Source organism: Leucoraja erinacea, chromosome 3, assembly GCF_028641065.1.
Source record: "Leucoraja erinacea ecotype New England chromosome 3, Leri_hhj_1, whole genome shotgun sequence".
NCBI classification, from domain to species: domain Eukaryota; kingdom Metazoa; phylum Chordata; class Chondrichthyes; order Rajiformes; family Rajidae; genus Leucoraja; species Leucoraja erinaceus.
The window spans coordinates 94,330,018-94,357,011 of NC_073379.1; the positions used below are offsets into that span (position 1 = coordinate 94,330,018).

At 43.3% G+C, this 26,994-nt stretch overlaps 1 protein-coding gene across 2 annotated transcripts in view; it reads right to left on the reverse strand.

Moving 5' to 3' along the window:
- fer (fer (fps/fes related) tyrosine kinase) overlaps window positions 1-5,643 on the reverse strand; it is a 129,624-nt gene extending 123,981 nt beyond the window's left edge. Inside the window, exon 1 of one of the 2 annotated variants that reach the window (XR_008723236.1) lies at window positions 5,441-5,617. The gene's annotated coding sequence lies outside the window, so the exon portion shown is untranslated. Of the gene's footprint in view, window positions 1-5,440 lie in introns of both variants that reach the window. The other variant, XM_055633230.1, reaches the window with a different exon arrangement.
- Between the last annotated feature and the right edge of the window lie 21,351 nt (window positions 5,644-26,994).

The following is a 26,994-nucleotide window of genomic DNA, read 5'->3' on the forward strand; positions in this document are numbered from 1 at the left end:
AGTCTATGTAATAATTTGAATTGAATTAAATTATGTCTTGCATTAATAGAACAATTAAGTGTCCATCAGATACTTTTCCCATCTATCCTTCGAGATCTTTATCATTAGCTCATGTTCCCAATCTTCTCATAGTGCTTCTGTTGAGGGTAATTCTATTTAATATATTATTATAAAAGTATGATATTAGTTTTTGTGAATCAGCCTAAATATTCATTGCTTCTTCTAAAGGGTCTAAAAATAGTTTGAAATCTATGTATGTATTTCTTCATAAAGTCACATATCTGTATATATTTAAAATATTGATTATCCTTCAGTTTAAATTTTAATTTTAACTGTTGAAATGATAACAGTTTCCCCAATTCATACATATCCCCTACTTTCCTAATCCCCAGTCTATCCCATTGATGATATGCTTTGTCGATGAGAGATGGTTTGAATGTGGGATTGTTCACTAGTGGGGTTAGTACAGGTGCACAACCTTTTATCCGAAAGCCTTGGGACCAGACACCTTTCGTAATTCCGAATTTGTCGGTCTTCGGAATGGAAATTTTTTTGCGTAGATTTTAATGACTGGCTCAGTGGTAGAGTGCTCGGCTCATATCCGCAAGGTCGCGAGTTTGCGCCTTGATCCCGGCAGAAGAAGTTGGAGCTGGGCTGGGCTGGGCTGCTGCTGGCTGTGGGTCTCTGGGATCTCTGTGCTTGCGGTGGGCCTGGTGGTCGACGTCCAATTGGTCCTGACGTCTCCGGTGACTGCACTGACCTGCAGCCATCGCCGTCGTGAAGACAGTACAAAGCCCCCACGCCGGTGCAATGAGCGGGGAGCTGGAGAGGGGAGGGAAGGGGTCACACACATGGCCGGGAAGCAGAGGGGTGTAGGTGGGGTGAAATTGAAGGGAACGACAATCTGCTGCTGCCTGCACGCTGAGTTTAAAAGTTCCCATGCAAGACTCACGATACACTGTGTATCGTGTCTACCGTGGGAATTTTTTAACTCAGCGGGCAGGCAGCAGCAGATTGTCAATTATTAACCCTCCCGCGCAATATACTCTCACCGTCTCTTTTATGAATGGGGATTTAGTTCCCCTTTCTTCGAGGACCGACCGGAGGTTCCGCTGTCACCTCTGCGGGCCGCCCTCGGTGAACGTCCTGTCTCCCTGTCCCTGGGATAATAGGGGGCGATCAAACAGCACAATACCCCCCTCCCCCTCCAACTCCAGAGGAATCCGCTCCCCGATGGGCCGCTACGGCGACAAGTGGCAGTTCGCCCACAGCCCGAGCTGCCGACCCCAAGAACAAGAAGTACCTTCCACACTATCAGCTTCTGCCCATACACTGCGTGTTCCTCTGAAGTTGGAACGGGGCTGGGCTGGAGTTGCTGATCTGGGATCTCCGTGCTTGCAGTGGGCCTGGGGGTCGGTGTCCCGATGAGAGGCCGCTGCTCGGGCTGTGGGCGAACTGCCACTTGTCGCCGTAGCGGCCCATCGGGGAGCGGCTTCTGGTGGTCCTGACGTCTCCGGCCAGTTTCCAGTTTTCCTCTGGAGTTGGAACGGGGCTGGGCTGCTGCTGGCTGTGGGTCTCTGGGATCTCCGTGCTTGCGGTGGGCCTGGGGGTCGGTGTTCCGTTGGTCCTGACGTCTCCGGTGACTGCACTGCGCTGCTAGAATCGCCGACGTGAAGACAGTGCAAAGCCCCCGCGCCGGTGCAATGAGCGGGGAGCTGGAGAGGGGAGGGAAGGGGTCACACACATGGCCGGGAAGCGGAGGGGTGTAGGTGGGGTGAAACTGAAGGGAGCGACAATTTGCTGCTGCCTGCACCTGAGTTAAAACGTTCCCACGCAAGACTCACGATACACTGTGTATCGTGTCTACCGTGGGAACTTTTTAACCCAGCGGGCAGGCAGCAGCATATTGTCAATTATTAACCCTCCCGCGCAATATACCCTCACCTCTTTTATGAATGGGGATTTAGTTCCCCTATCTTCGAGGACCGACCGGAGGTTCCGCTGGCACCTCTGCGGGCCGCCCTCGGTGAACGTTTTCAAGGACCTTTTTTCAAGGACTGAAAAAATGTCGCTATTCGGAGGTTTTCGTTATTTGGATCGTCGGATAAAAGGTTGTGCACCTGTACTGATAGATTATTTAATTTCAATGATACTTTTATTTGTTTCCAAATTCTTATTATATTGTGAATGATTTGGTTATTTTTATATATTATACTATTCAATTTTATCGGTGAGAGTAAGATCGTTCCTATATCGTGCGGATAGCACTCCTCTTTCTCCATTCTTATCCACTCCAACTGCTGAGTGGAACTATCCAACTATTACATTATGTTCTTAATATGCACTGCCCAGTAGTAATACATAAAGTTAGGTAATGAAAAAACCCCAACTTCTTTAGGTTTACACAAATGCTTTCGTTGAATTCTGTGTGCTCTGTAATCCCATATAAAATTGGTGATAGTAGAATCTAGTTTTTTGAAAAAATATCTTGGAATATATATTAGGATCGCTTGAAACAAATATATTAATTGTGGTAAGAAAGTCATTTTATAGCGTTAGTTCTACCTATCAATGAGAGCGGGAGCGTTTTCCAAAATTTAATCATATCATTCAGTTTATTTAATAGTGGCATAAAATTGGCAATAATGATTTGTGTCTTCTGGTAATTTGAATACCCAGATACTTGAATTTTTCTGTTGCAATTTTGAAGGGGAATTTTAGTAAGTGTCTCGAATCCTGTGGTTATAAAGACATAATTTTGCTTTTATTCCGATTTATTCTATATAGAAACATAGAAATTAGGTGCAGGAGTAGGCCATTCGGCCCTTCGAGCCTGCACCGCCATTCAATATGATCATGGCTGATCATCCAACTCAGTATCCCGTACCCGCCTTCTCTCCATACCCTCTGATCCCCTTAGCCACAAGGGCCACATCTAACTCCCTCTTAAATATAGCCAATGAACTGGCCTCAACTACCCTCTGTGGCAGAGAGTACCAGAGATTCACCACTCCCTGTGTGAAAAAAGTTCTTCTCATCTCGGTTTTCTCATCTGCAGAAACGGCATTTCGTTTGGACCTCAAGGGGTCCAAATGACAATTAAATTGACTCTTGACTCTCTTAAAGGATATCCCCCTTATCCTTAAGCTGTGACCCCCCTTGTCCTGGACTTCCCCAACATCGGGAACAATCTTCCTGCATCTAGCCTGTCCAACCCCTTAAGAATTTTGTAAGTTTCTATAAGATCCCCTCTCAATCTCCTAAATTCTAGAGAGTATAAACCAAGTCTATCCAGTCTTTCTTCATAAGACAGTCCTGACATCCCAGGAATCAGTCTGGTGAACCTTCTCTGCACTCCCTCTATGGCAATAATGCCCTTCCTCAGATTTGGAGACCAAAACTGTACGCAATACTCCAGGTGTGGTCTCACCAAGACCCTGTACAACTGCAGTAGAACCTCCCTGCTCCTATACTCAAATCCTTTTGCTATGAAAGCCAACATACCATTCGCTTTCTTTACTGCCTGCTGCACCTGCATGCCTACCTTCAATGACTGGTGTACCATGACACCCAGGTCTCACTGCATCTCCCCCTTTCCCAATCGGCCACCATTTAGATAATAGTCTTTCCCGTTTTTGCCACCAAAATTGATAACCTCACATTTAGCCACATTATATATGGAATATCCTGAATAAATTGGAATAAAAGCAAAATTATGTCTATAATTTCACTTTTTCGTCTGTAAGGCTATATTTTAAAGTGGCAGAAATAGCAATAAATTCTTTACATCCGACACAACTATTAGTTGAACTACAAGCTTAGTTTGTGAATTGGAATTGGGTACAAGCATTAAAAAAATTTAAATATCAAAAAGTACTAAGTAACCAGCACAACCTGGTGTGCACAATCAAAACAATCACGGGCATTGGAATATAGAACGAGAATGTTGGCATTAGGCAGCAAGTATAAGGCATTTAATCTTAAAAATATGCACATTTGAAAATTACAAGTTACTTTTCAAATTTTGCATATTACTTACACAGTGATATGAAAAGCGGGAATTAAAAGCATTTAAAGTCAGTTACAAACAGCATTCATTTGTAGTTATTTGAAAATAAAAATATGAAAATGTGAAATGTGAAAATAAAGTATTCCCAATACATTGTTAAAATACTCCCCTCTGTTGCAACGTTTCCTTGGGCAAAAACAAGTTTTTTTCTCAAAGCAGCAAAAATAGTTACCATATCATGTCTACAACATCGGAAAAAAATATGCAGTTTTGATCAAAATCTTCGCAAGACGGTCTACCAGTGACATTATATCGGATCAAGGCGAGGATTTGATCATCATCATTTATTTCTAGCTTAACCGGTTTGGCAAAAAAAAAGCAATGCAAATAATGTAAACAACTGTTAAGAACATTGTATGCGCAGGATGTATAGAAATAACAGTATTAATTAATTTTCACCCCGCTCGCCAATCTGCTCAAATGGAGGATCGACTGGACGGATAACAACGGTGAAGGGAAATGAATTACAAATGAAGTATGTTTCCCTGCACAGATGCTGCCTGGCCCGCTGAGTATCTCCAGCACTTTGTTTTTTGCTCAAGATCTGCAGAATCCTCTATCTCTGGGCACAGCCAAGAATGATTTTTATTCCTCATCGAAACTATTCCTCTAAAACAGGCATGAAGCTGGAGATTATCGTGGAAGCGTTGCCGTGGAAAGCAACAGAAGCACTCCAGAACGAGAGAAGATATTCTCACGAAAATGCATAGTCCTGAAACGTCAACTCTGCTTCTTTCCACATAACTGCTGCCCACACTCACTGGGACATTTCCATCACATCCTGTTTTCATTTGGGAGCATACAATGAGTGGATCGAGGAAAGGGGCAGGAGATGTCAGCCAAACATCCCGCTGACACACACACACACACAGGGCTGGAGGAGCGCCGGGTTGGTGGGGCTGGGGCTGCGGGGGCTCGGCTTCATCAGCCCCGGGGTGGTGGGGCTGGGGCTGGGTCGGTAGACTGGAGCTGGATCAGCCCCGGGGGCTCGGCTTCATCAGCAGCCCGGGGTGGTGGAGTGGGGCTGGGGCTGGGGTAGGGGGCTGGGTCGGTAGACTGGAGCTGGAGCTGCGGGGGGCTCGGCTTCATCAGCCCCGGGGTGGTGGAGCTGGAGCCGGGCAGCCGGGCCCCGGGGGGGAGCCCCGGGGGTCTGGGGCTGGGGTGGGGGGGGAGGCTGGCCCCGTGGGGGGGGGGGGCTCGGGGCTTCGGTCAGCCCCGGGGGGGCTCGGTGGGCTGGGGGTGGAGCTGGAGCTGGGGTGGGGGGGGCTCGGCTTCATCAGCCCCGGGGGTCGGTAGACTGGAGCTGGAGGGGCTCAGCTTCATCAGCCGGGCTCGCCCGCCGCTCTGCACACAAAACCAAGGCTCGCCTACCTGGTCAGCAACAAGAGAAAGCGCCGGCCGGCCGGAGGAGGAGGAGGAGCAGTGAACAGCCGCGGATCGGAGGCCGCGCCGGAAACATTGATCAACGTTCAAACCGATCGACTTTTTAAAAAACTTTTAACCATCGCTCGTCTCGTCGAGGTCAACGGTCCGCGGGCGGCGCGCAGGCGCAGTCCCCCACATGGGCTGCCGGGAGCGAGACGAGTTGGTTCCAAGCGCGCTCGCCTTCCCAACTGCGCATGCGCGGGGCCGGCGCCCAACCGAGCTCGGATCAACGATCTATGCGCCCACCCGCCACCGCGCATGCTCGGCAGGCGTCGGATGTCGTGTTTCCTCGAAGTATTCCGTCATGCAAGCTCCCATTTCTCCCTTTATTGTTAGCAAAGATAGTCTCTTTGATTGTTAGTGTTATCTTAACGTGCGCATTTTGTAAGGTGTGTTACTATTTAAGGTATGTCATGCCAAAAACAGCAGAGCACCCACCGCTTGTCACTTTCATCGACATTCGTCGAGGGCTTGTCTTGGCTCAGCTCACAGGGAACTATGAGTTGAACAGGCGCGTTTGGAAAAAGGAAAGAAGCCCCACTGGAATTAAAACACGAGAAATGGACCATTTAACGTTCAGATTCTAGAAGAAAGATTTAACTATTTGAATGAATACTTGAGGGAATATTGAAGTCGTTAACTGCAGCAAACATGTCTAAAAGTAGTTCAAGAGTCAAGGTCTATGATTGATTTGAAGAGATTATGTCTGTTTATTGTATTTAGGTGTGCTGAGGATGATATTTTCAGGTGATGCAAAATATGTTGAATGTCTTTTATACATTTCCCGATAATATATTGATTTCCCCAACCCTCGATTCTCAAACCCTTTGTGAGATTTGTAAGGCGGTGGTAGAATTGGATTGGCAAGAGATTTATGAAGAAGCCTTAATGAGACTGCATTAGCTTAAAAGTGAAACCAGAAAAGAGGTCAGGATAAAACTTGAAATAGATAAAGGACAAGTAGTTGGATGTATGTGAGAAAGCTGTTATGTCAGTGATGATTAACGTATGGCATCTCTGTGGTATCTCAGCTGCACGGAGGCGGAGAGGAGAGCTCTTCAGCACGTCGTCCACAGAGCGCAGAGGATTATTGGGACACCGTTACCAGCCTTGGAGGGCATCTACCACACACGGTGCCTCAGGAAGGCCACCAGCATCCATAAAGACTCCTCACACCCTTGTAATGGACTGTTCGAACTACTTCCCTCCGGCAGACGTTACAAGGCCTTCTACGCCCGAACCGCCAGACTCCGGAACAGCTTCATTCCCAGAGCTATAGCGGCTCTGAACCGGCCCTGCTGAGTGCCCCCCACCCCCCATGGACTGTCTCCCTCGGATGATCACGTCGCACAGACACATCTGCACTTTAGTCTGTTTTACTGTTGTAATGTTCTTTTTACAAACCATGTTTCACGGGGTATCTAAATCTAAATTTTATTAGTTATTTAAGTTATGACATTGGATGGAAGCTGCAAACCCAAATCTCGTTGCATTTATGTGCAATGACAATAAAATTTATTATTATTATTATGAATAAGCAAGAGGATCATAAAAATGTAATAAGAACAAACAATAGTATACACAAATCAGGGCTGCTAACATTGGGAGAGAGTTGGAGTGAGAAATTGCGAGAGACCAAGCCCGAGGGAGCATTGTGATGGAGGAGGGGGGGGGGGGGGGGGGGGGGGGGGGGAGGGTGTGTCCCCCTCCCATTGGTATGGAGCTTTTGCATTTTTCAGCTTGAAATTTGCAATCTGGTGCATACTGTAGCGAGTCTTTTAACTTACACTTGAATGCAATATTTATGCCTTAAATTGGATTAGCTATGAATAAGGTTAGGCTAAATTACATTCCTAATTACATTCCACAGTAGGGCCATGTAGTTCAGATGCAGCACATGAATGATCTTAGTGTATTCATGTATGGAAATCAGATTATAATCAAGCACTTAGCCCATGTTGACCAACCTGGGTCTCACTACATACCTGGTACTACTGACCCTGACTCCAGTTGCATACCTTCTCTCATTCCTGACCCCGAGTCCAGCCTTGCACCTGGCCCCCTATTTTACCCTGATCATAGCTGCTTACCTGCTTAGGTTCCCAGTGCTGAACACTCCCATTGTCCCAGCTGTGATTGCACATCTAGTACTATTTCAGACCTTGACTCTGAATGCACACTTGGCCTTGCTCCTAGCCCCTCTGCACTGACATTATATCTGGCCCACACATAAAGCCCCATATCTGACCCGCTGGACTTAACCTATTACGTTCAAGTCCACAGGTGCTTGTCTAATGTGATAATCTTTTATGGGGCACTTCACGGACCAAATTTTGTATAACACAATTTGCTACATACATTGGCTTCCTTGCTTTCTAACATACTAGTTACTTTGTCAAAGAAGTCATCAATTAGTTGAACACAATTTCTCATTCATAAAATCATACTCAGCTGTATAAGTATTCTCTTCCAATTTTGTTCATTTTCCTAACAAACAGTCCTGAAGAAATTTTCACCCCCAATATTTTCAGTATTTTGCTGCATTGGGCGACACAGTCACTTCCCGGTCCGTGTCTTTCAATGTAACCATATAACAATTACAGCACGGAAACAGGCCATCTCGGCCCTTCTAGTCCATGCCGAACACTTGCTCTTACCTAGTCCCATCTTCCTGCACTCAGACCATAACCCTCCATTCCTTTCCCGTCCATATACCTATCCAATTTATTTTTAAATGATAAAATCAAACCTGCCTCCACCACTTCCACTGGAAGCTCATTCCACACAGCTATCACTCTCTGAGTAAAGAAGTTCCCCCTCATGTTACCCCTAAACTTTTGTCCCTTAATTCTCAAATCATGTCCTCTTGTTTGAATCTTCCCTACTCTCTCTCAATGGAAAAAGGTTTATCCACGTCAACTGTCTATCCCTCTCATCATTTTAATGACCTCTATTTGCATGGGGACATGCTTTGGAGGTGTGTGACGGTTCGGTCAAGTGAGAATAACAGCGAATAAGAATGCTGCTGTCTTGTCACAGACACGCAAACAAGCAGTTGATATTAGTTTTGAAATTCTCGTTGATTACAGAATTTCTCACGACAGAGCGTGAGAAATTCTGTGATCAGTGTGAGAGCACGAGAATTGGGCGAAATGTGTGTCTCATGCTCAATGCATGATAGTTGGCAGCTCTGACAAATGGACAAATTGATAAACACAATTCTAGATGTTTGGTGTTGATGAAAGGTTGCTATCTTGCTAAAAGTTGCAGAAAACTGATGAGAGTGATATTGAAACAGTTAAAGGAGATTGGAATGTGGACACATCGTCTCCTGTGTTTCAGTCAATCTTCCAACAGTCTTTTTTCAACTAGTTATATTTATATTAATGGGCAAGGGGAGACTGACATTCTTCACAACCTAAAAAAAAATAGGCAGATACACTTTATAATTAACAGCAGCTTTCACCACAGCGAAGACACTTCAAACAATGCTGTCAGTCTGAAGAAGGGTCTCGACCTTAAACGTCGCCCATTCCTTCTTTCCAGAGATGCCGCCTGTCCCGCTGAGTTACTCCAACTTTTTGTGTCTATCTAAGTTCGACAAAGATTTGTTGGACGGCGGACTACTACTAGGGTAGCATTACTCGCCCCGAGTTCGCATGTTTGTATGCATATAAAATAGGAACCATCTTTAACGAGGACACAAGAAACTTAAGGGCCTGTCCCATGAGCATGCGACTTCATGCGGCAAGCACGACCTAATGTGGTCGCTTGAGCCATACGGCCTTGCGGGGCCGGTCCCACTTCGATTGCCGGAGCCGTATGGAGTTGTGCGGAGTTGGTACCGACATCGCGCGGGGCTCCAAAAAACTGACCGTGTTCAAAAATTCCGCGCTGCAACGGCCTGCCGTCCGCAGCCGCCTCGATGCCGTCCGCAGCCGCCTCGACGGGCGTGCGCAGCGTCTCGACGCCGTATGCAGCGTCTTGACGCCGTACGTCACGCACAAACTTCCCGTGGACTTCGCTCGAACTTCACGTCACTCACTCGACCTCCGCACAGCCCCCGCTTCCGGTTTGGTCGCGCTTGCCGCATGCAGGTCTCATGCTCGTGGGGCAGGTCCTTTAGAAAGTTGAGCAAAACACAAGCTCCTGTCTAATATCAGGAGTCCTGGCTGAGATATGCATCATCGTTAGAAACATGTATTGTGCTGGAAGAATGAAGGGTGGCTGATATTGTGCCTCTATAAAAAAAATGGAACTATGGACTGATGAGCCTAACATCTGCGGTAGGCAAATTGCTGGTGAGGAATCAGGGATATTATATATGTGTATTGGAAAGAGAGGTGTTGATTAGGAATAAGTTGCCGTGGTTTTGTGCATGGGAGCTCGTGTGTCACGGATTTGATTGTGACATTTGAAGAGGGAACTATGCTTAATGAGGACAGGGCCAACATATAATCTATATCACGGAGGCCTTTGATAAGGTTTCGATTGGTAGGTTGCTATGGAAGATTATATTGTCTGGGATGCAGGAAGAGCAAGCTAACTGGATACAGAATTTGATTAATGGTAGGAAGTAGAGGGTGATGCTGGAAGATTAGTTGACGTACTGGAGGCCAGTGACTAATCGGGTGCCTTGAGGATTGGTGTTGGGCTCATTGCCGTTCGTCATCTATAAAGATTTGGATGAAAATGCACAAGGCATGATTAGTAAATTTGCACATGACACTGAAATAGATGGTATTATAGACAGCGAAGATGGTTATCATGAATTATGGCAGGATTTTAATCTGCTGGGCAAGTGGGCTGAGGAATGGTTTCTGGTTCTGATAAGTGTGAGGTGTTGATTTTGAAAAGTCAAACCAGGGCAGGACATCAACAATGAGTTGTACTATTCATAGATACAATCAGTTCAAGCTCAAGTATAATTGGTAGAGCAAATGGGAAGGTGCAGAGTGCAGAATACAGTTCTCTGCATTGCAGCGCATTGTAGCACACCAGTTCCTTAGATAGAAACAAAGGTGCAGGAGTAGGCCCTTCGATCCAGCACCGCCATTCAATATGATCATGGCTGATCATCTAAAATCCGTACCCCGTTCCTGCTTTTTAAGATAACATCCAATGTCCTCAATGGGGTAGAGGTGAACAAACCGTAGCTTATGGAAGGTCCAATCAGAAGCCTGATAACGGAGGGGAAAAAGCTGTTCTCCGAGTTTGGTGGTGTGTGCTTTCAAGCTTCTGTACCTTCTGCCAGACAGGAGCAGGGAGAAGGAGTGGCCGGGCTGGGAGATGTCTTTGATTATGTTGGCGTAGAACCTGAGCAGCTGAAGGCTCCCAGGAGGCTGCGGCCCTTGCACGGCTGAACTTAAAACGCGGACCGGCGAATCACGGCTTCAGGGAGAGCCCACTGAGGTGGTCCCCCGCACCAAACGTAAGACCTGGCGGATCGCAGCTTCGAGCCGGTCCCCTGCTTGTTGGATCCGACGCAACGCCAGCCTGGAAGGTGGAGCCCACTAAGCCGGCCCCTGCTCGTCCCACGAAGACCAGAAGGGTGACGATAGCAACGAGCGAGGAACAGAGATGGTAGGAGATGAGAGGGAACCACGCCCTTGCGGAAGAGTGCAGGAGGCACCCACAGGAAACAAATGTGGACATGCAAGAGAAGGGATGCGGCATCCAAGGAAGGAGATGGTTGGAAGTTTGCAACAGCCTGGGACTTGCCTGGGACAGGCACTACTCATAAGAACTGGAGCCCAGACTTTGATAAGTGGTAGCAAAATATGGCACCTCGTTCACGCAGGCTCAGTAGACAATTTCTGTGCACTTGCTAATCGAGGATCGGGGTTATGGCAATACTCCACTGGACCGTGTGTAAGAAAAATAATTTCTCTGTGTTAGCACTTCGCACATGTGACAATAAAACCTCCATTGAAAGTTTTCACACTGAGGGTGCTGGGAACATGGAATGAGTTGCCAGAGGAAGTAGTTGAACTATATGCAATAGCAACATTTGAAAGGCATATGGACAGGTTCATAGATCGGAAACGGTAGATGGTTTTCGGCCAAATGCAGAGAAATTGGATTTGATTAGGTGAGGCATCTTGGTCGGCATAGACGTTGGTCTGAATAATATGACCATGATGAAGTAAGATAAGTCTTTTCCTTTCTAACCACTCTCATTTGCAATTGCAATATTTTGCAGTTCTGTGCTAGAAATAGAAAGAAATTTAGACGTTCCTTTCAATGTCGTATTGATTTCATCAGGATAGAAATAAATTATACCACCACCCAAAGGCAAGTTGAAGATATTACATTTTCACTGCTATTTGGTTGGATTTCTTTTCTGTAAAGGCTTAAAAGAAAAGAATGTTCGCTCTAATTATTTTCTTTCGTCACACAAACATTCAATAGGCTAATTTCTAAATGTTACTGGATGGCACCTCGTTATTATTAAAATTCTTTTAAATAATTCACTTAGATGACATCATAAAAGTTGACAAAGTAGCAATGTGAAGAGGAAGTTCAGTAGAAAAATGTGAAATAAATGAAAGGAATGAACGAAAATGCCACTCAACAAACAGGAATGCGAGACAAAAATGAAGGATTGAAATGAATAGTATATTTTTCATGTCATTCAGTTTCAAACTGTAATAATCATCCTTCATCCTTTGTTTTAACATTAGTGAAAAATAATTACATTGGCAAAGGTTCATCAACAAATTCAAAGGTTTCAAAGGTCATTTATTGGCTCATCCCCCCAGGGTTGCGTCCTCAGCCCCCTACTGTACTCCCTGTACACACATGACTGTGTGGCTAGGTTCAGCTCCAACTCTATAATCAAGTTTGTTGATGACACTGTGGTGGTGGGCCTGATCACCGAAAATAATGAGAAGGCCTATCGGGAAGAGGTGGCTGATCTGGCACTCTGGTGTCAGGACAACAGCCTCCTCTTGAATGTCAAAAAAACTAAGGAGCTGATCGTGGACATCACACACTGCCGCACTGGTGAGTAAGGCAAGGCAGCGCCTTTACCACCTCAGGCAGCTGAGGAAATTCAGTCTCTCTGAGGATCCTCTAGAGCTTCTACTCAGCGGATGTAGAAAGCATCTTGTCCTGAAACATCACAATCTGGTTCGGGAACTGCTCTGCAGAGAGTAGTGCGTTCGGCCGAACGCACGATGGGAACTACACTCGCCCCTCTGCAGGAACTATACATCAGAAGGTGCAGATCCAGAGCCAACAACATTATGGGGGACCCCTTCCACCCCAGCAGTCTGCTACAGTCAGGCAAACGCTTCCGCTGTCATGCTGTGAAAACAGAGAGGATGAGACGGAGTTTCTTCCCAGAGTCCATTAGGACTGTAAACTCTTATCTCACCAGGGACTAACTTACTGTACCAAACTACTGTTGTGTTGTGTCTTTTTAAAATTGCTGTTTTTTTTTATCACCAATATGTAATTACTGATTCTGTTCTATTCTGTTTTGTGTTTTTTTGCACATTCCGTAGGCATTGCTACTTTTCATTTCACTACACATCTCGTATGCGTATGTGACAAATAAACTTGACTTGACTTGATGTACCAATTAAGGTACAGTGATATGCGAATTACCGTACAGCCATACGGGGAAAAAAAAGTACCGTGACACACAACTACATAAAAGTTAACATAAACATCCACCACTGCGGATTCCCACATTCCTCACTATGATGGAAGGCAAAACAGTCCAATCTTCTTCCTCTTTATTCTCTTGTGGTCGGGGCAATCGAAACTCCTGCGTCAGGGCAGTCGAAACTTCCAAGACTTGTAGTTCCTGAAGTCGGTGACTGACCAGAGACCGCGGACTCCGCGATGTTAAGTTCGCAATCACATGGCAAAGGGATGGTAAGTCCACAGGTGAACGCGGTGGAGATCTCAGAAGTCGGTCTCCAGCAAAGGCCGCCAACTCCTCGATGTTAGGCCGCATTGCGGACGGAGATAAGATACGGAAAATAATCCCATCTCCGTTGAGGTAAGAGATTGGAAAAAGTTTCCCCCAACCCCCAACCTCCACCCCATGCCCAACATAAAACAAGCTAAAGAACACTAAATACATACATTTAACACATACAATTAAAACACAAAGAAGGAAAGGACAGACAGACTGTTGGCAAAGCAGCCATTGCTGGCAATACCCAGCGACAGTAGAAGTAAATTTTAGACAAGTGAACTTGACCTTTACATTGGCTGGGATAACAACAGGATGGTGTGAGAATTCCTGTATCAAGAAGAGCTGCTTCAACAGATTGAACCTAAACAGTCAAAAATTTGAATTTGCTTTTATTGAAACCCATTCGACAACTGCTTATGTTAATTCCTCCAGTAGATGTGCTTTGACGTTACTGCTTTGTGTGCATGATTTAAAGGGAAATAACACACATATGTAAATGTAAATTCGGAGAATTGACAGGGAAGTTAACAATTTTCTGAAGGCAGAAGCAAAATGTATCCATCTTGCAAGTGATAGTATTTCCTCTGCAGTTACATGTTACATTGAAGAGGGAAGTGCAGAGGAAGGATTGGACCGTAATAAGCTTCCCTTCTGTAGTTGTGAAGGTTCAACACCAGCTTCCAAATTGATAGCATTCCTTTGTACAATGAAAAGAGTGGCTTACAGAAAATGCAGAGAGAGAATTTTGCTCGGCTTGGCTGTTGATAAATTAAATTCCAAATTGTTAATGAATATACTTAAATTGACAACTACCTTTCCCATAGGAGTTTCCCAATTGCAGCTTGACTTGTTGCTGTTGAATGTGGAAACCATATAACCATATAACAATTACAGCACGGAAACAGGCCATCTCGGCCCTACAAGTCATGCCGAACAAAATTTTTTTTCCCCTTAGTCCCACCTGCCTGCACTCATACCATAACCCCCCATTCCCTTCTCATCCATATGCCTATCCAAATTATTTTTAAATGATACCAATGAACCTGCCTCCACCACTTCCACTGGGAGCTCATTCCACACCGCCACCACTCTCTGCGTAAAGAAGTTCCCCCTCATATTACCCCTAAACTTCTGTCCCTTAATTCTGAAGTCATGTCCTCTTGTTTGAATCTTCCCTATTCTCAAAGGGAAAAGCTTGTCCACATCAACTCTGTCTATCCCTCTCATCATTTTAAAGACCTCTATCAGGTCCCCCCTTAACCTTCTGCGCTCCAGAGAATAAAGACCTAACTTATTCAACCTATCTCTGTAACTTAGTTGTTGAAACCCAGGCAACATTCTAGTAAATCTCCTCTGTACTCTCTCTATTTTGTTGACATCCTTCCTATAATTGGGCGACCAAAATTGTACACCATACTCCAGATTTGGTCTCACCAATGCCTTGTACAATTTTAACATTACATCCCAGCTTCTATACTCAAGCTGATGAGCTGAAGAAACTGATGAGCTTGTGTTAGATTTCTGACACGTCATTAATTTTGATAAATTAACCCCCCTCCTCTCCTGTCCCCAAGTCACCTGCTCCCAAATACACAGGTGTTACATTTTCCTCTACATGCATTCAGTCACCTGAAGGAGGATGCATGAGCTGTAATCAAGAGGAAGCAGTTTAATTATTTGGCAGTCTCTGGCAGTCCTTTTAAGGAGACAGAGCAAATCTGAGCAGAACAATTGCCGGAAATTAGACAAACCAAACCCTTCCTTCACCCACCCTGAAATTGTGAACTTTCTCCTTGAAATTTTGCTTCTGCAGTCTTAAGTTGTAAGAAATATTAAGCATTAGATGCAAAGTGTTGAAAATAGAGAGAAGTTAGAAAAGGCGTTGAAATTCAGCTATTTTTCTAAGGGAAATTTGATAATGCCCCATAAAGATGCCTTGAAAATTGCATCAACAAGAAGAAAACATACTAATGCCCCTGTCCCACTTAGGAAACCTGAACGAAACCTCTGGAGACTTTGCGCCCCACCCAAAGTTTCCATGCGGTTCCCAGAGGTTTTTGTCAGTCTCACTACCTGCAACCTCCAGGAACCGCACGGAAACCTTGGGCGGGGCGCAAAGTCTCCAGAGGTTTCCGTTCAGGTTTCCTAAGTGGGACAGGGGCATTACAGATAATTTTACATAAATTTATTATTACCATAACATAAATCTTATTAGATTTCCATCTAAATTATAGATATATGGACAAACAGCTGAGGTCCCAGCACAGATCCTATGGAACACCATTGGGCACATACCTCCAGCCAGAATAACATCCTTCCACCACAACCCAAATCTCCCAAACCCCACCCAACATCTGCCCTACCACTGATGTGAGGCTCATCGGCCTAGAACTTCCCAGATTATCCCGATTTCCCTTCTTAAGCAATAGTACATAGAACAGGGACAGACCCTACGGCCTAACATGATGCCAAATTAAAATAAACCTTACTAAGAGAATCTTCCAGGATTCTCCCTTACCTTTTCTGCCAAGGATATTCCATGTCCCCTGTTTATCCTCCTAATCCTACTTGAAACCCTACTTTTCTTGTACTCCTTTGTACATTTGTTTGATCCCAGCTGCCTATACCTGATATATACCTCCTTCTTATTCCTGACTAAATATCTCCTATATGCCATCTTCCTCACAACTCATAATGCCTCCAAGTTTCAGATGACCTGAAATTTTGGAAATCGTGCACTGTAAACTGTCTACATCATTGATATATGTTAAGAATATTGGTGATAGTATGACCAACTCCCGGAGACCGCCTTTGTCTAGTCCTCTCAACTATGATAAATAACTTTTTTACATTACATTTACCATTAATAGATAATTGATATTCATGCTAATTACTGCCCATGAGCTTCAACTTTGATGACAAGCCTATTATGTGTCACTTTATCAAAAGCCTTTTGAACCAATTTATATTGCATCCAACTAAGGGACACATTTTACCTTTAACAGATGGCCTTCTCTAATCAATTCACATGACCAAAATAACTATTAATCAAATTCCTGATGCATTTCAACTGGACAAGTAGATTTATCCACTTTATGTATAGCTCGTAGTCCTATTTTTTCCTCTATATAAACTTTTAGACCATCCAGAATCTCAACTATATCCTTCTTTGCTCAGATTCCAGGAGCATTCTTTCCTTCAAAAATATTGTTATAAATTATTCATTTGAAACCTCAGCTGTGGCCACAGTTCTCCTCATTCTTCTCACCAAAATGTAACACTTTGCCTTTTTCAGCATTGGATTTAATCTACTTCTCCTCTGTCAGTTTCACCAGCCTTCCTCTTGGTTAAATATATCTCCTAGCTTTGCACCCCCTTCCACTGATAAGTTCCATTTTAAATTGACATTTATTATACAAAAATAAACATTTTGATATGAAAATGCAATTATCCAATTATTTTCATGCTGACTGTTGCACCTCTTGGACCACATGCAGAACCACATTGCCTGAACCAAATGCAGCAACATTGAGCAACATCCTGCTTCCCTGAACTAACAAAGAACTGATAAAGTAAGTTATCATCAAGATATTTCATATGTTAAGTGCAATCGATGTCAAGGACAAGATATTCTACATTTGTTGCATTTTCTGTAATTTTCCTGCACATTTGATCTTCCCCCGTTAGTCTTAAGTGGCCCAGTAATAAGAGTTTCCTTCTTGCTTCATACCACTAACTAAATGGATTTAGTCTATAACCTTGCAAGAATGCTCCTTCTCTCTAGCACTATAATGAGTAATGGATTGCCACCCTAATTTATTTTTCTTGATAATATTTCCTGAATAACTGGTATGCAAGAATATTAATTGTGCAATCACATGTTTTGTACTGTTTCATAAAGTCAAAGGGTTACTTGAGTCTGTAGTTCACTAACTTTGTGCATTGTGCCTTTAAACATAGTCTTTGTCTTCCTGCTAGTCAGATTCTAGCTTTTACTGAATTTCTCATTAATCAAGTGCTACCCAATACTCCGATGTTTCAGTATTCCTTGTTCCTCTTTTCTACCTCGACAAGCAGGTGAAATTAGTTTGAATGCTCCTCAATCAAACTAGTGAAATATGCTCCACGCAAGAACACTGTCTGCAGTTTTATTTTTTGGATGTGTCTTCTTCTTTTTGAACAGTTCTCACCTACCACAGAACTGATCTCAATGTTCCCAGAATCTAAAACACTATCTTTTCTACCATGCCCTTAGCCATGCATTTTATCAATTCATTGTTAACTCAGTTAAGAATGATGTTCCTCAATGTCGCTGCGGTTGGTTCTGACAAATAGTGTTCCCCTAGCAATGCATTGATCTTTTTTATCTTATTTTTCCATTTTGTCGATGCATGGTTGAGATTAGACCATAGGTAATCCTGTATTTTAGAGATCCTATAGAGATCCTATTAAGATCCTTTATTTTAATGTGTCCTAGCTCCTGAAACTCTGACTATCGGTCCTCAACCCTCTTCTTTCTGATGCTGTTTATTTCCAATGTGTGACACAGCTTGCTTTTTTTCTCTCCTCTGCAGAGTGTTCTGTACCCATGCTGTGATATTCGTTATTCTTCTACCAGGACTCAACAGACTACCAGATTCAAGAGCAGCTTCTTCTCTGCTGTTATCAGGTTCTTGAACAAACCTCGCATATGCTGAGAATGCATCCCCAATCTATCACACATGCATTTTTATTTCTAGATGCACTTTTTCTGCAGCAGTAACATAAAAATTCTGCACTCTGTTTCCTTTCTCTTTTTCCCATACCTATTATGCTCACATATGTTATTATTGCATTCAAGGATGGTTTGATCTGCCTGGATAGCATGCAAAACGTATTCACTTTATCTTGGTAGAATAATAATTTAATAGCCTTTCACGTAATTATTATCAACTGATTTTATTTATTTACATTTCAAAGTGCAATTTATTTCAAAGAAATGGCAAATTACCAAAAGTTCAAAGGGCAAAATACTTGCCACATCCTTGTACATTTTCCTTTTTATCTCCCCAGTTTATGCTAAAGTTTAAGTTAGAGACCACTGCTTTCTCTTCTGCAACAAATTCCCATATTGTCCAAATTCAATAAACAATCTGTTAAAGCTGTATCCTCTGATGTCATAGTTCTTTATACTTAAGTACATCTTTCAGCCTCATCCCCCATATCTGAGTATTGCTTCAGCTCTTGATGATAATACTTGCTATCTACAATACACAATTGGTTTTCTAGCATGTCAGATTTGACAGCTGCCGGTTTGTGATAAATGTTAGTTAATTAGGAGTCAGCCTGCCTGCCCCCAAGGGTCTGTCCCTCCTTCAGCCTGCCTGCCCGCTCCGTGTTGTCTCTTCTTCAGCTTGCTTGCTCTTTCTGTGCTGTCTCTCCTTCAGCCTGCCTGTTCCCTTGGTGCTGTCTCATTTTCAGCTGTCCTGTTCCCTTGATGCTGTCTTTCCTTCAGCCTGCCTGTTTCCTTGTTCATGTCCTTTCTCCCTTATCATTGTTGTTCCTTCAGTCCAGCAGCTTCCTTAGCATTGACTTAATGTTGGTCTGGGTGCTCCTACAGTGCTGCCACAGACCCATCCCAATGTTGACGCAGGTATTTTCATGGCACTATCACAACCTAACCTGACACAAGTCAGGATAGCTACTCCCTTGAGGTGATGGTTGCAGAAATACATTTGTTTGTAAAGTACTGGACAAGAATTATTTTACTGAATTCAGTTTTGAGTTCTCGTTTTGTAGTAATTTACTACCATTTGCAGGCATCTTGTTCACAATTGAGAACATCTAAGAGATATTTCGTGAATTTGAAGTTAAATTATAAATGCAAAATTAAATTGAATTGAAGAAAAATACAGAAATAAATTGATTAGTCACTCACCAATTCACACACCGAAGTTGCTGGGATTCACACCCTATTCAATTTGTACTCCGTAGGTTTTACTCCATACTTTCCCACATACATGTGTAAGAGGAATAAAGAAATCATACATTTCAGCGGAGTAGCCGGATACTCTGTTATTTCATGGAAATTGATACGTCTGTTTGCACACTTAAACCCCATTGCCAACCCTTTCCTCGTGATCTTAGCTTTCCAACCAGACCACAGGTTCCCTCCCCAATCGTCAGCATGAGGTTAAAACAAATTGTTTGCAACCTTGCATGTTGCATGACCTGTTCTTCCAACCACATATCCACAACACCTACAAAAAGAATTGCTCAACTCAGTCACAGCTGAAGACCTCATCCATGTCTTTGTTGTCACTGATGAATTCACCAGTGGTCATCATTCCCCATTACACCCTCTGTAAATTTGAGATTATCCAAAATTTTAGTGCCCTTATCCTAACACGCATTGTTTGATTCACCCATCACCTCTACGCATGTTAGTCGACATTGGATGTCAGTTAAACACTTCTTCAATTTTAAAATTCTGACTAATTTTCAAATTTCTCCATGGTCTCATGTTTCCCATCTATATAAACCTTCAGTCGTCCTCTAATTCTGAGGTTATCAGCACCCCTGATTTCAATCACCCATTCACTGGTGGTTGTGAATTTGCCTGCCAAACTTCTTTACCTTTAACTTCCTCTAAACACTCTTTAAAACCAACCTGTTAGACTATGTTTTGTCCTGATTTGCTTTGGTGTCCAAGATGTTTGATAATGCTCATGTGAAGAGTTTTAGCAAGCTTTAATGTGTTAAAGATAGTTGAAATATATTGATGTAGCATTTTTAAGTGTAAAAATACTGTAAAAATGAATGTTTCAATTAACCATATAACCATGCATGGCCATCTCGCATTGGCTTCGGCAAAACAATGTTTTTCCTGGGTTTCAACATACTAACCCTCCATTCTCAGATCCATATGCCTATCCATATATTTTTAGGTCTTTATTCTCTGCAGCGCTTCCAGAAGCTCATTCCACACTGGGGACCTGATAGAGAAGTCTTTAAAACTGAATTCTGAAGTCATGGTTTGATAGACCTCAGAGTTGATGCTTGGATCAAAGCTTTATCCCTCTCATTTGAGAATCAGGGAAGATTCAAACAAGAGAATAAAGACATTCACTCTCAGAATTAAGGGACAGAAGTTTAGGGGTAATATGAGGGGGAAACTTCTTTACGCAGAGAGAGTGTGGACATCGGTATAATTGGACCAAAATTGTATACCAGTGGAAGTGGTGGAGGCCAGGCCTTGTACATTTTAACATCATTTAAAAATAAATTGGATTTAGGCATATGGATACCAAAAGCTTTCTGGACCCTTCTATATGGTATTCCACCTGCAGGCATGCACGTGGGACTAAGGGGAAAAAATTCTTCAATTCCCTACACCATGTACTTCCTAGGGCCGAGATGGCCTGCATCTGCATGCTGTAATTGTTATATGGTTATATGGTCCAGATATTGTTAAGTATTGCCATGTAATTTATTTATTAGTTTAGTTTATGGTCACGTGTACCGAGGTACAGTGAAATGCTTTTGGTTGCATCCTATCCAGTCAATGGAAAGACTAAACATGATTGCAATCAAGCCGTCCGCAGAGCACAGATACAGAATAAAGGGAATAACATTTAGTGCAAGATTAGGTCCAGTAAAGTCCGATTAAAAATAGTCCAAGGGTCTCCATTAAAGTAGATGATAGCTCAGGACTGCTCTCTAGTTAATGATAGGATAGATCAGTTGCTCGACAACAGCTAGGAAGAAACTGTCTCTGAAACTGGAGGTATGCATTTTAACACTTCTAGAACTCTTGCCTGATGGCAGAGGGTAGAAGAAGGAGTGTCGGGGGTGTGACTCATCTTTGATTATGCTGGTGGCCTTGTCGAGACAGCGAGAAGTGTATATGGAGTCAATTGAAGGGAGGTCTGGGCTGCGTCCACAATTCACTGCAATTTCTTGCAGTGTTGGATAGAGCTGTTATCATATGTGATGCATCCCTATCAAATGCTTTCCACAATAGCAAGTACACATAGCATATGTGTACATAGTTCCTTGAAAATGACATGCAATTTGTAGAAAAATACATTGAAAAAATGTATACATTCAAAAAATGAATACATTCAAAAAAATCAAGATATTTTCAAAACCAACTTTATTATCGTGTGTTTTGATATAAATGAGACATTTTAAATTCCCAAATAGTTCAGAGTTGTCACTGACAATTAGTTGTAAGAGATACATACTGTATGTATGTCTTACTGACTTTTTGATAATCTGCCATTGCTCTGGATTGTGAATAACTTGAAATTTGAGTCCTGAGCTTATTTACTATTTATAAGAAACACAACTGAATTATGTGTTTTGAAAACCCTGTACTAAAAAATATAAGCACAAATTATTTGGTCTTGTACTAATATGTTCCTTTTAATAAAGGCGAGAATACTTTGTGCCTTTTCAATGTCCTGCCACCTTCAAAGATTTATTAACGCACACTTTAAGGTCACTTTGTTCCTGTTCTCTCCTTAAAATTGTACTGTTTAGCAATGATATTTCCTTTTCTTATCCTAACCAAATCGCACTTTCTTATTTCATGGTCGAGGTGAAATTTGAGGAAAACTGTGATAAACCTCAAAGAGATGCTGCTGAAGAAGGTAGTAAGGTTTAATACTGAGAAACATGAAAAAGTAGGATAAACAATATAAGCTTGAGGGCAGAATCCTTAAAAGGAGTACAAGAACAACGTTGTAGTTGTGTATGTTCATTACACATTGAAAGTGGCAAGGCAGCTCGGAAGGTGATTATAAACCATGCAGGATCCTGCTAATGAAAAATTACAGCGTGATCTTGATCACTTGGGCAAGTGGGCCGAGAAATGGTTCCTGGAGTTTTATGCAGGCAAATGTGAGATGTTGCATTTTTGGAAGTCAAGCAAGGGCAGGATCTACACAGTGAATGGCAGAGCCATGGGGCGGGATGTAGAGCAGAGGGATCCAGGAGTGGAGGTACATGGTTCCTTGCAAATGACATCACAAGTAGATAGGGTGGTCAAGAAGGCTTTTGGTACATTGCCTTCATCGGTCGGCTAATGAGTATTGAAGTTACATTACAGTTGTAGAAATTGTTAGTGAGACTGCATTTGGAGTATTGTTTTCAGTTTTGGTCACCCTGCTGTAGGAAGGATGTTGTTAAGATGGAAGGAGTGCTGAAAAGATTTACGAGGATGTTGCCAGGACTTGAAGGGCTGAACTATAGGGAAAGGTTGGGCAGGCTAAAACAATTCCTTGGAGCACTGGGCGATGAGGGGTGATTTTAGAAGATCATGACAGGAATAGACATGGTGAATGCAGTCTTTTACCCAAAGAAGGGGGAATCAAAAGACAGAGGACATAGATTTAATGTGAAAGGGAAATAGGAACCTGAGAGGCAAATGGCTGGAGTTTGTACGTTCTCCCCGTGACCTGTGCGGGTTTTCTCCGAATATTTCGTTTCCTCCCACACTCCAAAGACGCACAGGTTTGCAGGTTAATTGGCTTGGTGTATGTGTAAATTGTCCCTAGTGTGTGCAGGATAGTGTTAATGTTTGGGGATCGCTGGTCCGCACGGACTCGGTGGGCCAAAGGGCCTATTTCCGCGCTTTATCTCGAAACTAAAAAAAACGAAACTATAACCATTGATATATCTTGACAAACAGTGATCCAGTTACGAGTGGAGAATTCTGCATCACTCTGGAAAATATGTAAAAGCCTTAGAAAGTGAAGAAGAGATTTACCAGGTGGTATTTTTCTCCTTTGAAGCAAGGGGATGGAGAGAACAAAGTCTTCCACTGGTGGAGGGGTCAAGAACAAGGGGACATGAAATGAAGGTGATTGGCAAAAATGTCACTTTAGTTTGATGAAAAAAAGACAAAATAACTGGTTATGGTTTAAAACACACTGTGAGGGTAGTTGTGGACACTGATTCAATTGGAAGATAGCTTTCAAGCAGGAGATGGATAAATAACCAAAACTATTTTGTACTCTGAAATTTCAGCTGTCATTTGATTTAATATGTTACGCATCTTTATTCCTATTGAAATCTATTATTAAATTATATCTTGTGGACTATATTTGACTTTTGGTAGTCTCATTCAGAAAATTAATTGGAGCCAGATACTGAGCTAACAGGTTAAAGAATATTCAGTAATAAAATTATTATTAATACCAGATTCCTTTACAATGTTCTGTTCAAATTCAGGTTACTGATGGTCTAAGTAATTCCATTGATCATTTAATTGTGTAGTTAACATTAATTAATTAATTTCAAAACACATATGGAAATACCATTTTATAAGCCAATTTTCAAAAAGCATACATTAGAACAAATAATAATGGGTTTTTTTTTAAAGCAAGACTTACAGAGGTCGGCAGGGTGTTCTTTGTATTGGCCCAGAGTATACTAGAGTGATGCAGTGTGGAAACTGGCTCTTCGGCCCAACTCGCCCACACCAGCCAACAATGTCCCAGCTACACTAGTCCCACTTGCCTGTCCTATCCATGTACCTGTCGAACTGGTTCTTAAAGGATGGGATAGTCCCAGCCTCAACTGCCTCCTCTGGCAGTTTGTTCCATACACCTGCCACCCTTTGTGTGAAAAAGTTACCCTTCGGATTCCTATTAAATCTTTTCCCCTTCACCCTGAACCTATGTCCTCTGATCCTCTTGGCCTACTCTGGGCAAAATACTCTGTGCATCGACCCGATCTATTCCTCTCATGATTTTGTATCTCCCCTCATCTTCCTGTACTCCAAGGAACAGAGACCCAGCCTACTCAACCTCTCCCTATAGCTCACACCCTCTAGTCCTGGCAACATCCTCGTAATTTTTTTCTGACACCTTTCAAGCTTGACAATATCTTTCCTCTAATAATGGTTCCCAGAACTGAACACAATATTCAAAATGCAGTCTCACTAATGTTTTATACAACTGCAACATGACCTCCCAACATCTAAACTCAATATATCTAACTGATGAAGGCCAAAGTGCCATAAACCTTTTTGACCACCTTAACTTATCTGCCTGCAACTCGACCTTCAAGGAAACATGCACATGTGCTCCTTGATCCCTCTGCTCCACAACACTACCCAGAGGCCTACCATTTACTTTGCAGGTCCTGCCTTTGTTCGACGTATCAAAATGCAACACCTCACACTTCTCTGCATTAAATTCCATCAACCATTCCTCCGCCCACCTGGTCAATCGATCCAGATACTGCTGCAATCGTTCACAACCATCTTCACTATCTGCAAAACCACTCACTTTTGTATCATCAGCAAACTTGCTAATCTTGCCCTGTATGTTCCCATCCAAATCATTGATGTAGATGACAAACAGTAATGGACCCAGTACCAAACCCTATAGCTCACCACTAATCAAAGACGTCCAGTCTGAGAAGCAACCTTCCATCATCACCCTCTACTTCCTTCCATGGAGCCAATTTATCATCTATCCAGCTATCTCTCCTTGGATCCCATGCGATCTAACCTTCCAGAGCAGCCTACCATGCGGAATCTTGTTGAACGCCTTACTGAAGTCCATGTAAACAACATCTACAGCTCTGCCCTCATCAACCTTTTTGGTCACGCCTTCAAAAAAAATCAATCAGATTTGTGAGACACGACCTCCCACGTACAAAACCATGCTGACTATCCCTAATCAGCCCTTGCCCATCCAAATGCCTGTATATTCTATCCTTCAGAATACTGTCCAATAAGTTACCAACTACAGATGTTAAGATCACCGGCCTATAGTTCTCAGCATTTTCCCTGCAGCCCTTCTTGAAAAGAAGTACAACATTTGCCACCCTCCAGTCTTCCGGCACCTCTCCTGTATTTAAGGACGGCTCGTAAATTTCAACCAGGGCCCCCGCAATTTCTTCTTTGTTTCCCACAATGTCCTCGGATATATCTGATCAGGCCCTGGAGCTTTATCTACCTTCAAACACGGCAGTACCATATAACCATATAACAATTACAGCACGGAAACAGGCCATCTCGGCCCTACAAGTCCATGCCGAACAAATTTTTTTCCCCTTAGTCCCACCTGCCTGCACTCGTACCATAACCCTCCATTCCTTTCTCATCCATATGCCTATCCAATTTATTTTTAAATGATACCAATGAACCTGCCTCCACCACTTCCACTGGGAGCTCATTCCACACCGCCACCACTCTCTGCGTAAAGAAGTTCCCCTTCATATTACCCCTAAACTTCTGTCCCTTAATTCTGAAGTCATGTCCTCTTGTTTGAATCTTCCCTATTCTCAAAGGGAAAAGCTTGTCCACATCAACTCTGTCTATCCCTCTCATCATTTTAAAGACCTCTATCAGGTCCCCCCTTAACCTTCTGCGCTCCAGAGAATAAAGACCTAACTTATTCAACCTTTCTCTGTAACTTAGTTGTTGAAACCCAGGCAACATTCTAGTAAATCTCCTCTGTACTCTCTCTATTTTGTTGACATCCTTCCTATAATTTGGCGACCAAAATTGTACACCATACTCCAGATTTGGTCTCACCAATGCCTTGTACAATTTTAACATTACATCCCAGCTTCTATACTCATATACTCATACAGAAGTACCTTCAGTACTTCTTCCACAGTATACTGGAAAATAATTTAATGCACATGTTGATATTTCAATGTAAATAACCCAGCAGGTACCAAAAAATGCCTCCCCAGCCTGTCTGAATGACTACCGTCCGGTGGCCCTTACCTCGGTAGTCATGAAATGCTTTGAGAGGCTGGTGAAGAAACACATCTGCGCTTTCCTCCCTCGGAACATGGACCCGTTGCAGTTCGCATACTGTCCGAACAGGTCCACGGACGATGCGGTCTCCCAGGTCTTGCACACCGCCCTCTCCCATCTGGACAGCCAGAAGGGGGGCTACGTGAGGATGCTGTTCATAGACTACAGTTCAGCCTTCAACACGATAGTCCCCACCAGACTGGCCGGGAAGCTAATGGAATTGGGGCTCAACACCTCCCGGTGTGGCTAGGTTCAGCTCCAATTCAATAATTAAGGGTCCTGGACTTTCTCACCGCCAGGCCCCAGGTAGTCAAGATGGGAGGGAATACATCGAAGTCCCTCACCCTGAGCACAGGATCGCCTTTACCACCACCTCAGGCAATTGAGGAAATTCAGAGTGTCTCCGAGGATCCTCCAGTGCTTCTACGCAGCGGCGGTGGAAAGCATCTTGTCCGGGAACATTACCATCTGGTTTGGGAATTGCTCTGCCAAGGACACGAAGGCTCTGCAGAGAGTAGTCCGTTTGGCCGAACATACTATGGGAACTTCACTCACCCCCCTGCAGGAACTATACATCAGGAGGTGCAACTCCAGAGCCAACAATATCATGAGAGACCCCTTCCACCCCTGCAACGGACTGTTCCAGCTGTACGGTCAGGCAAACGCCTCCGTTGCCATACGGTGAGAACGGAGAGGTTGAGAAGGAGTTTCTTCCCAGAGGCCATTCGGACTGTAAACGCCTTTCTCACCAGGGACTAACTCTACTGAACGTTTTTCCTTCCATTATTTATTATGTAAAAGAATATG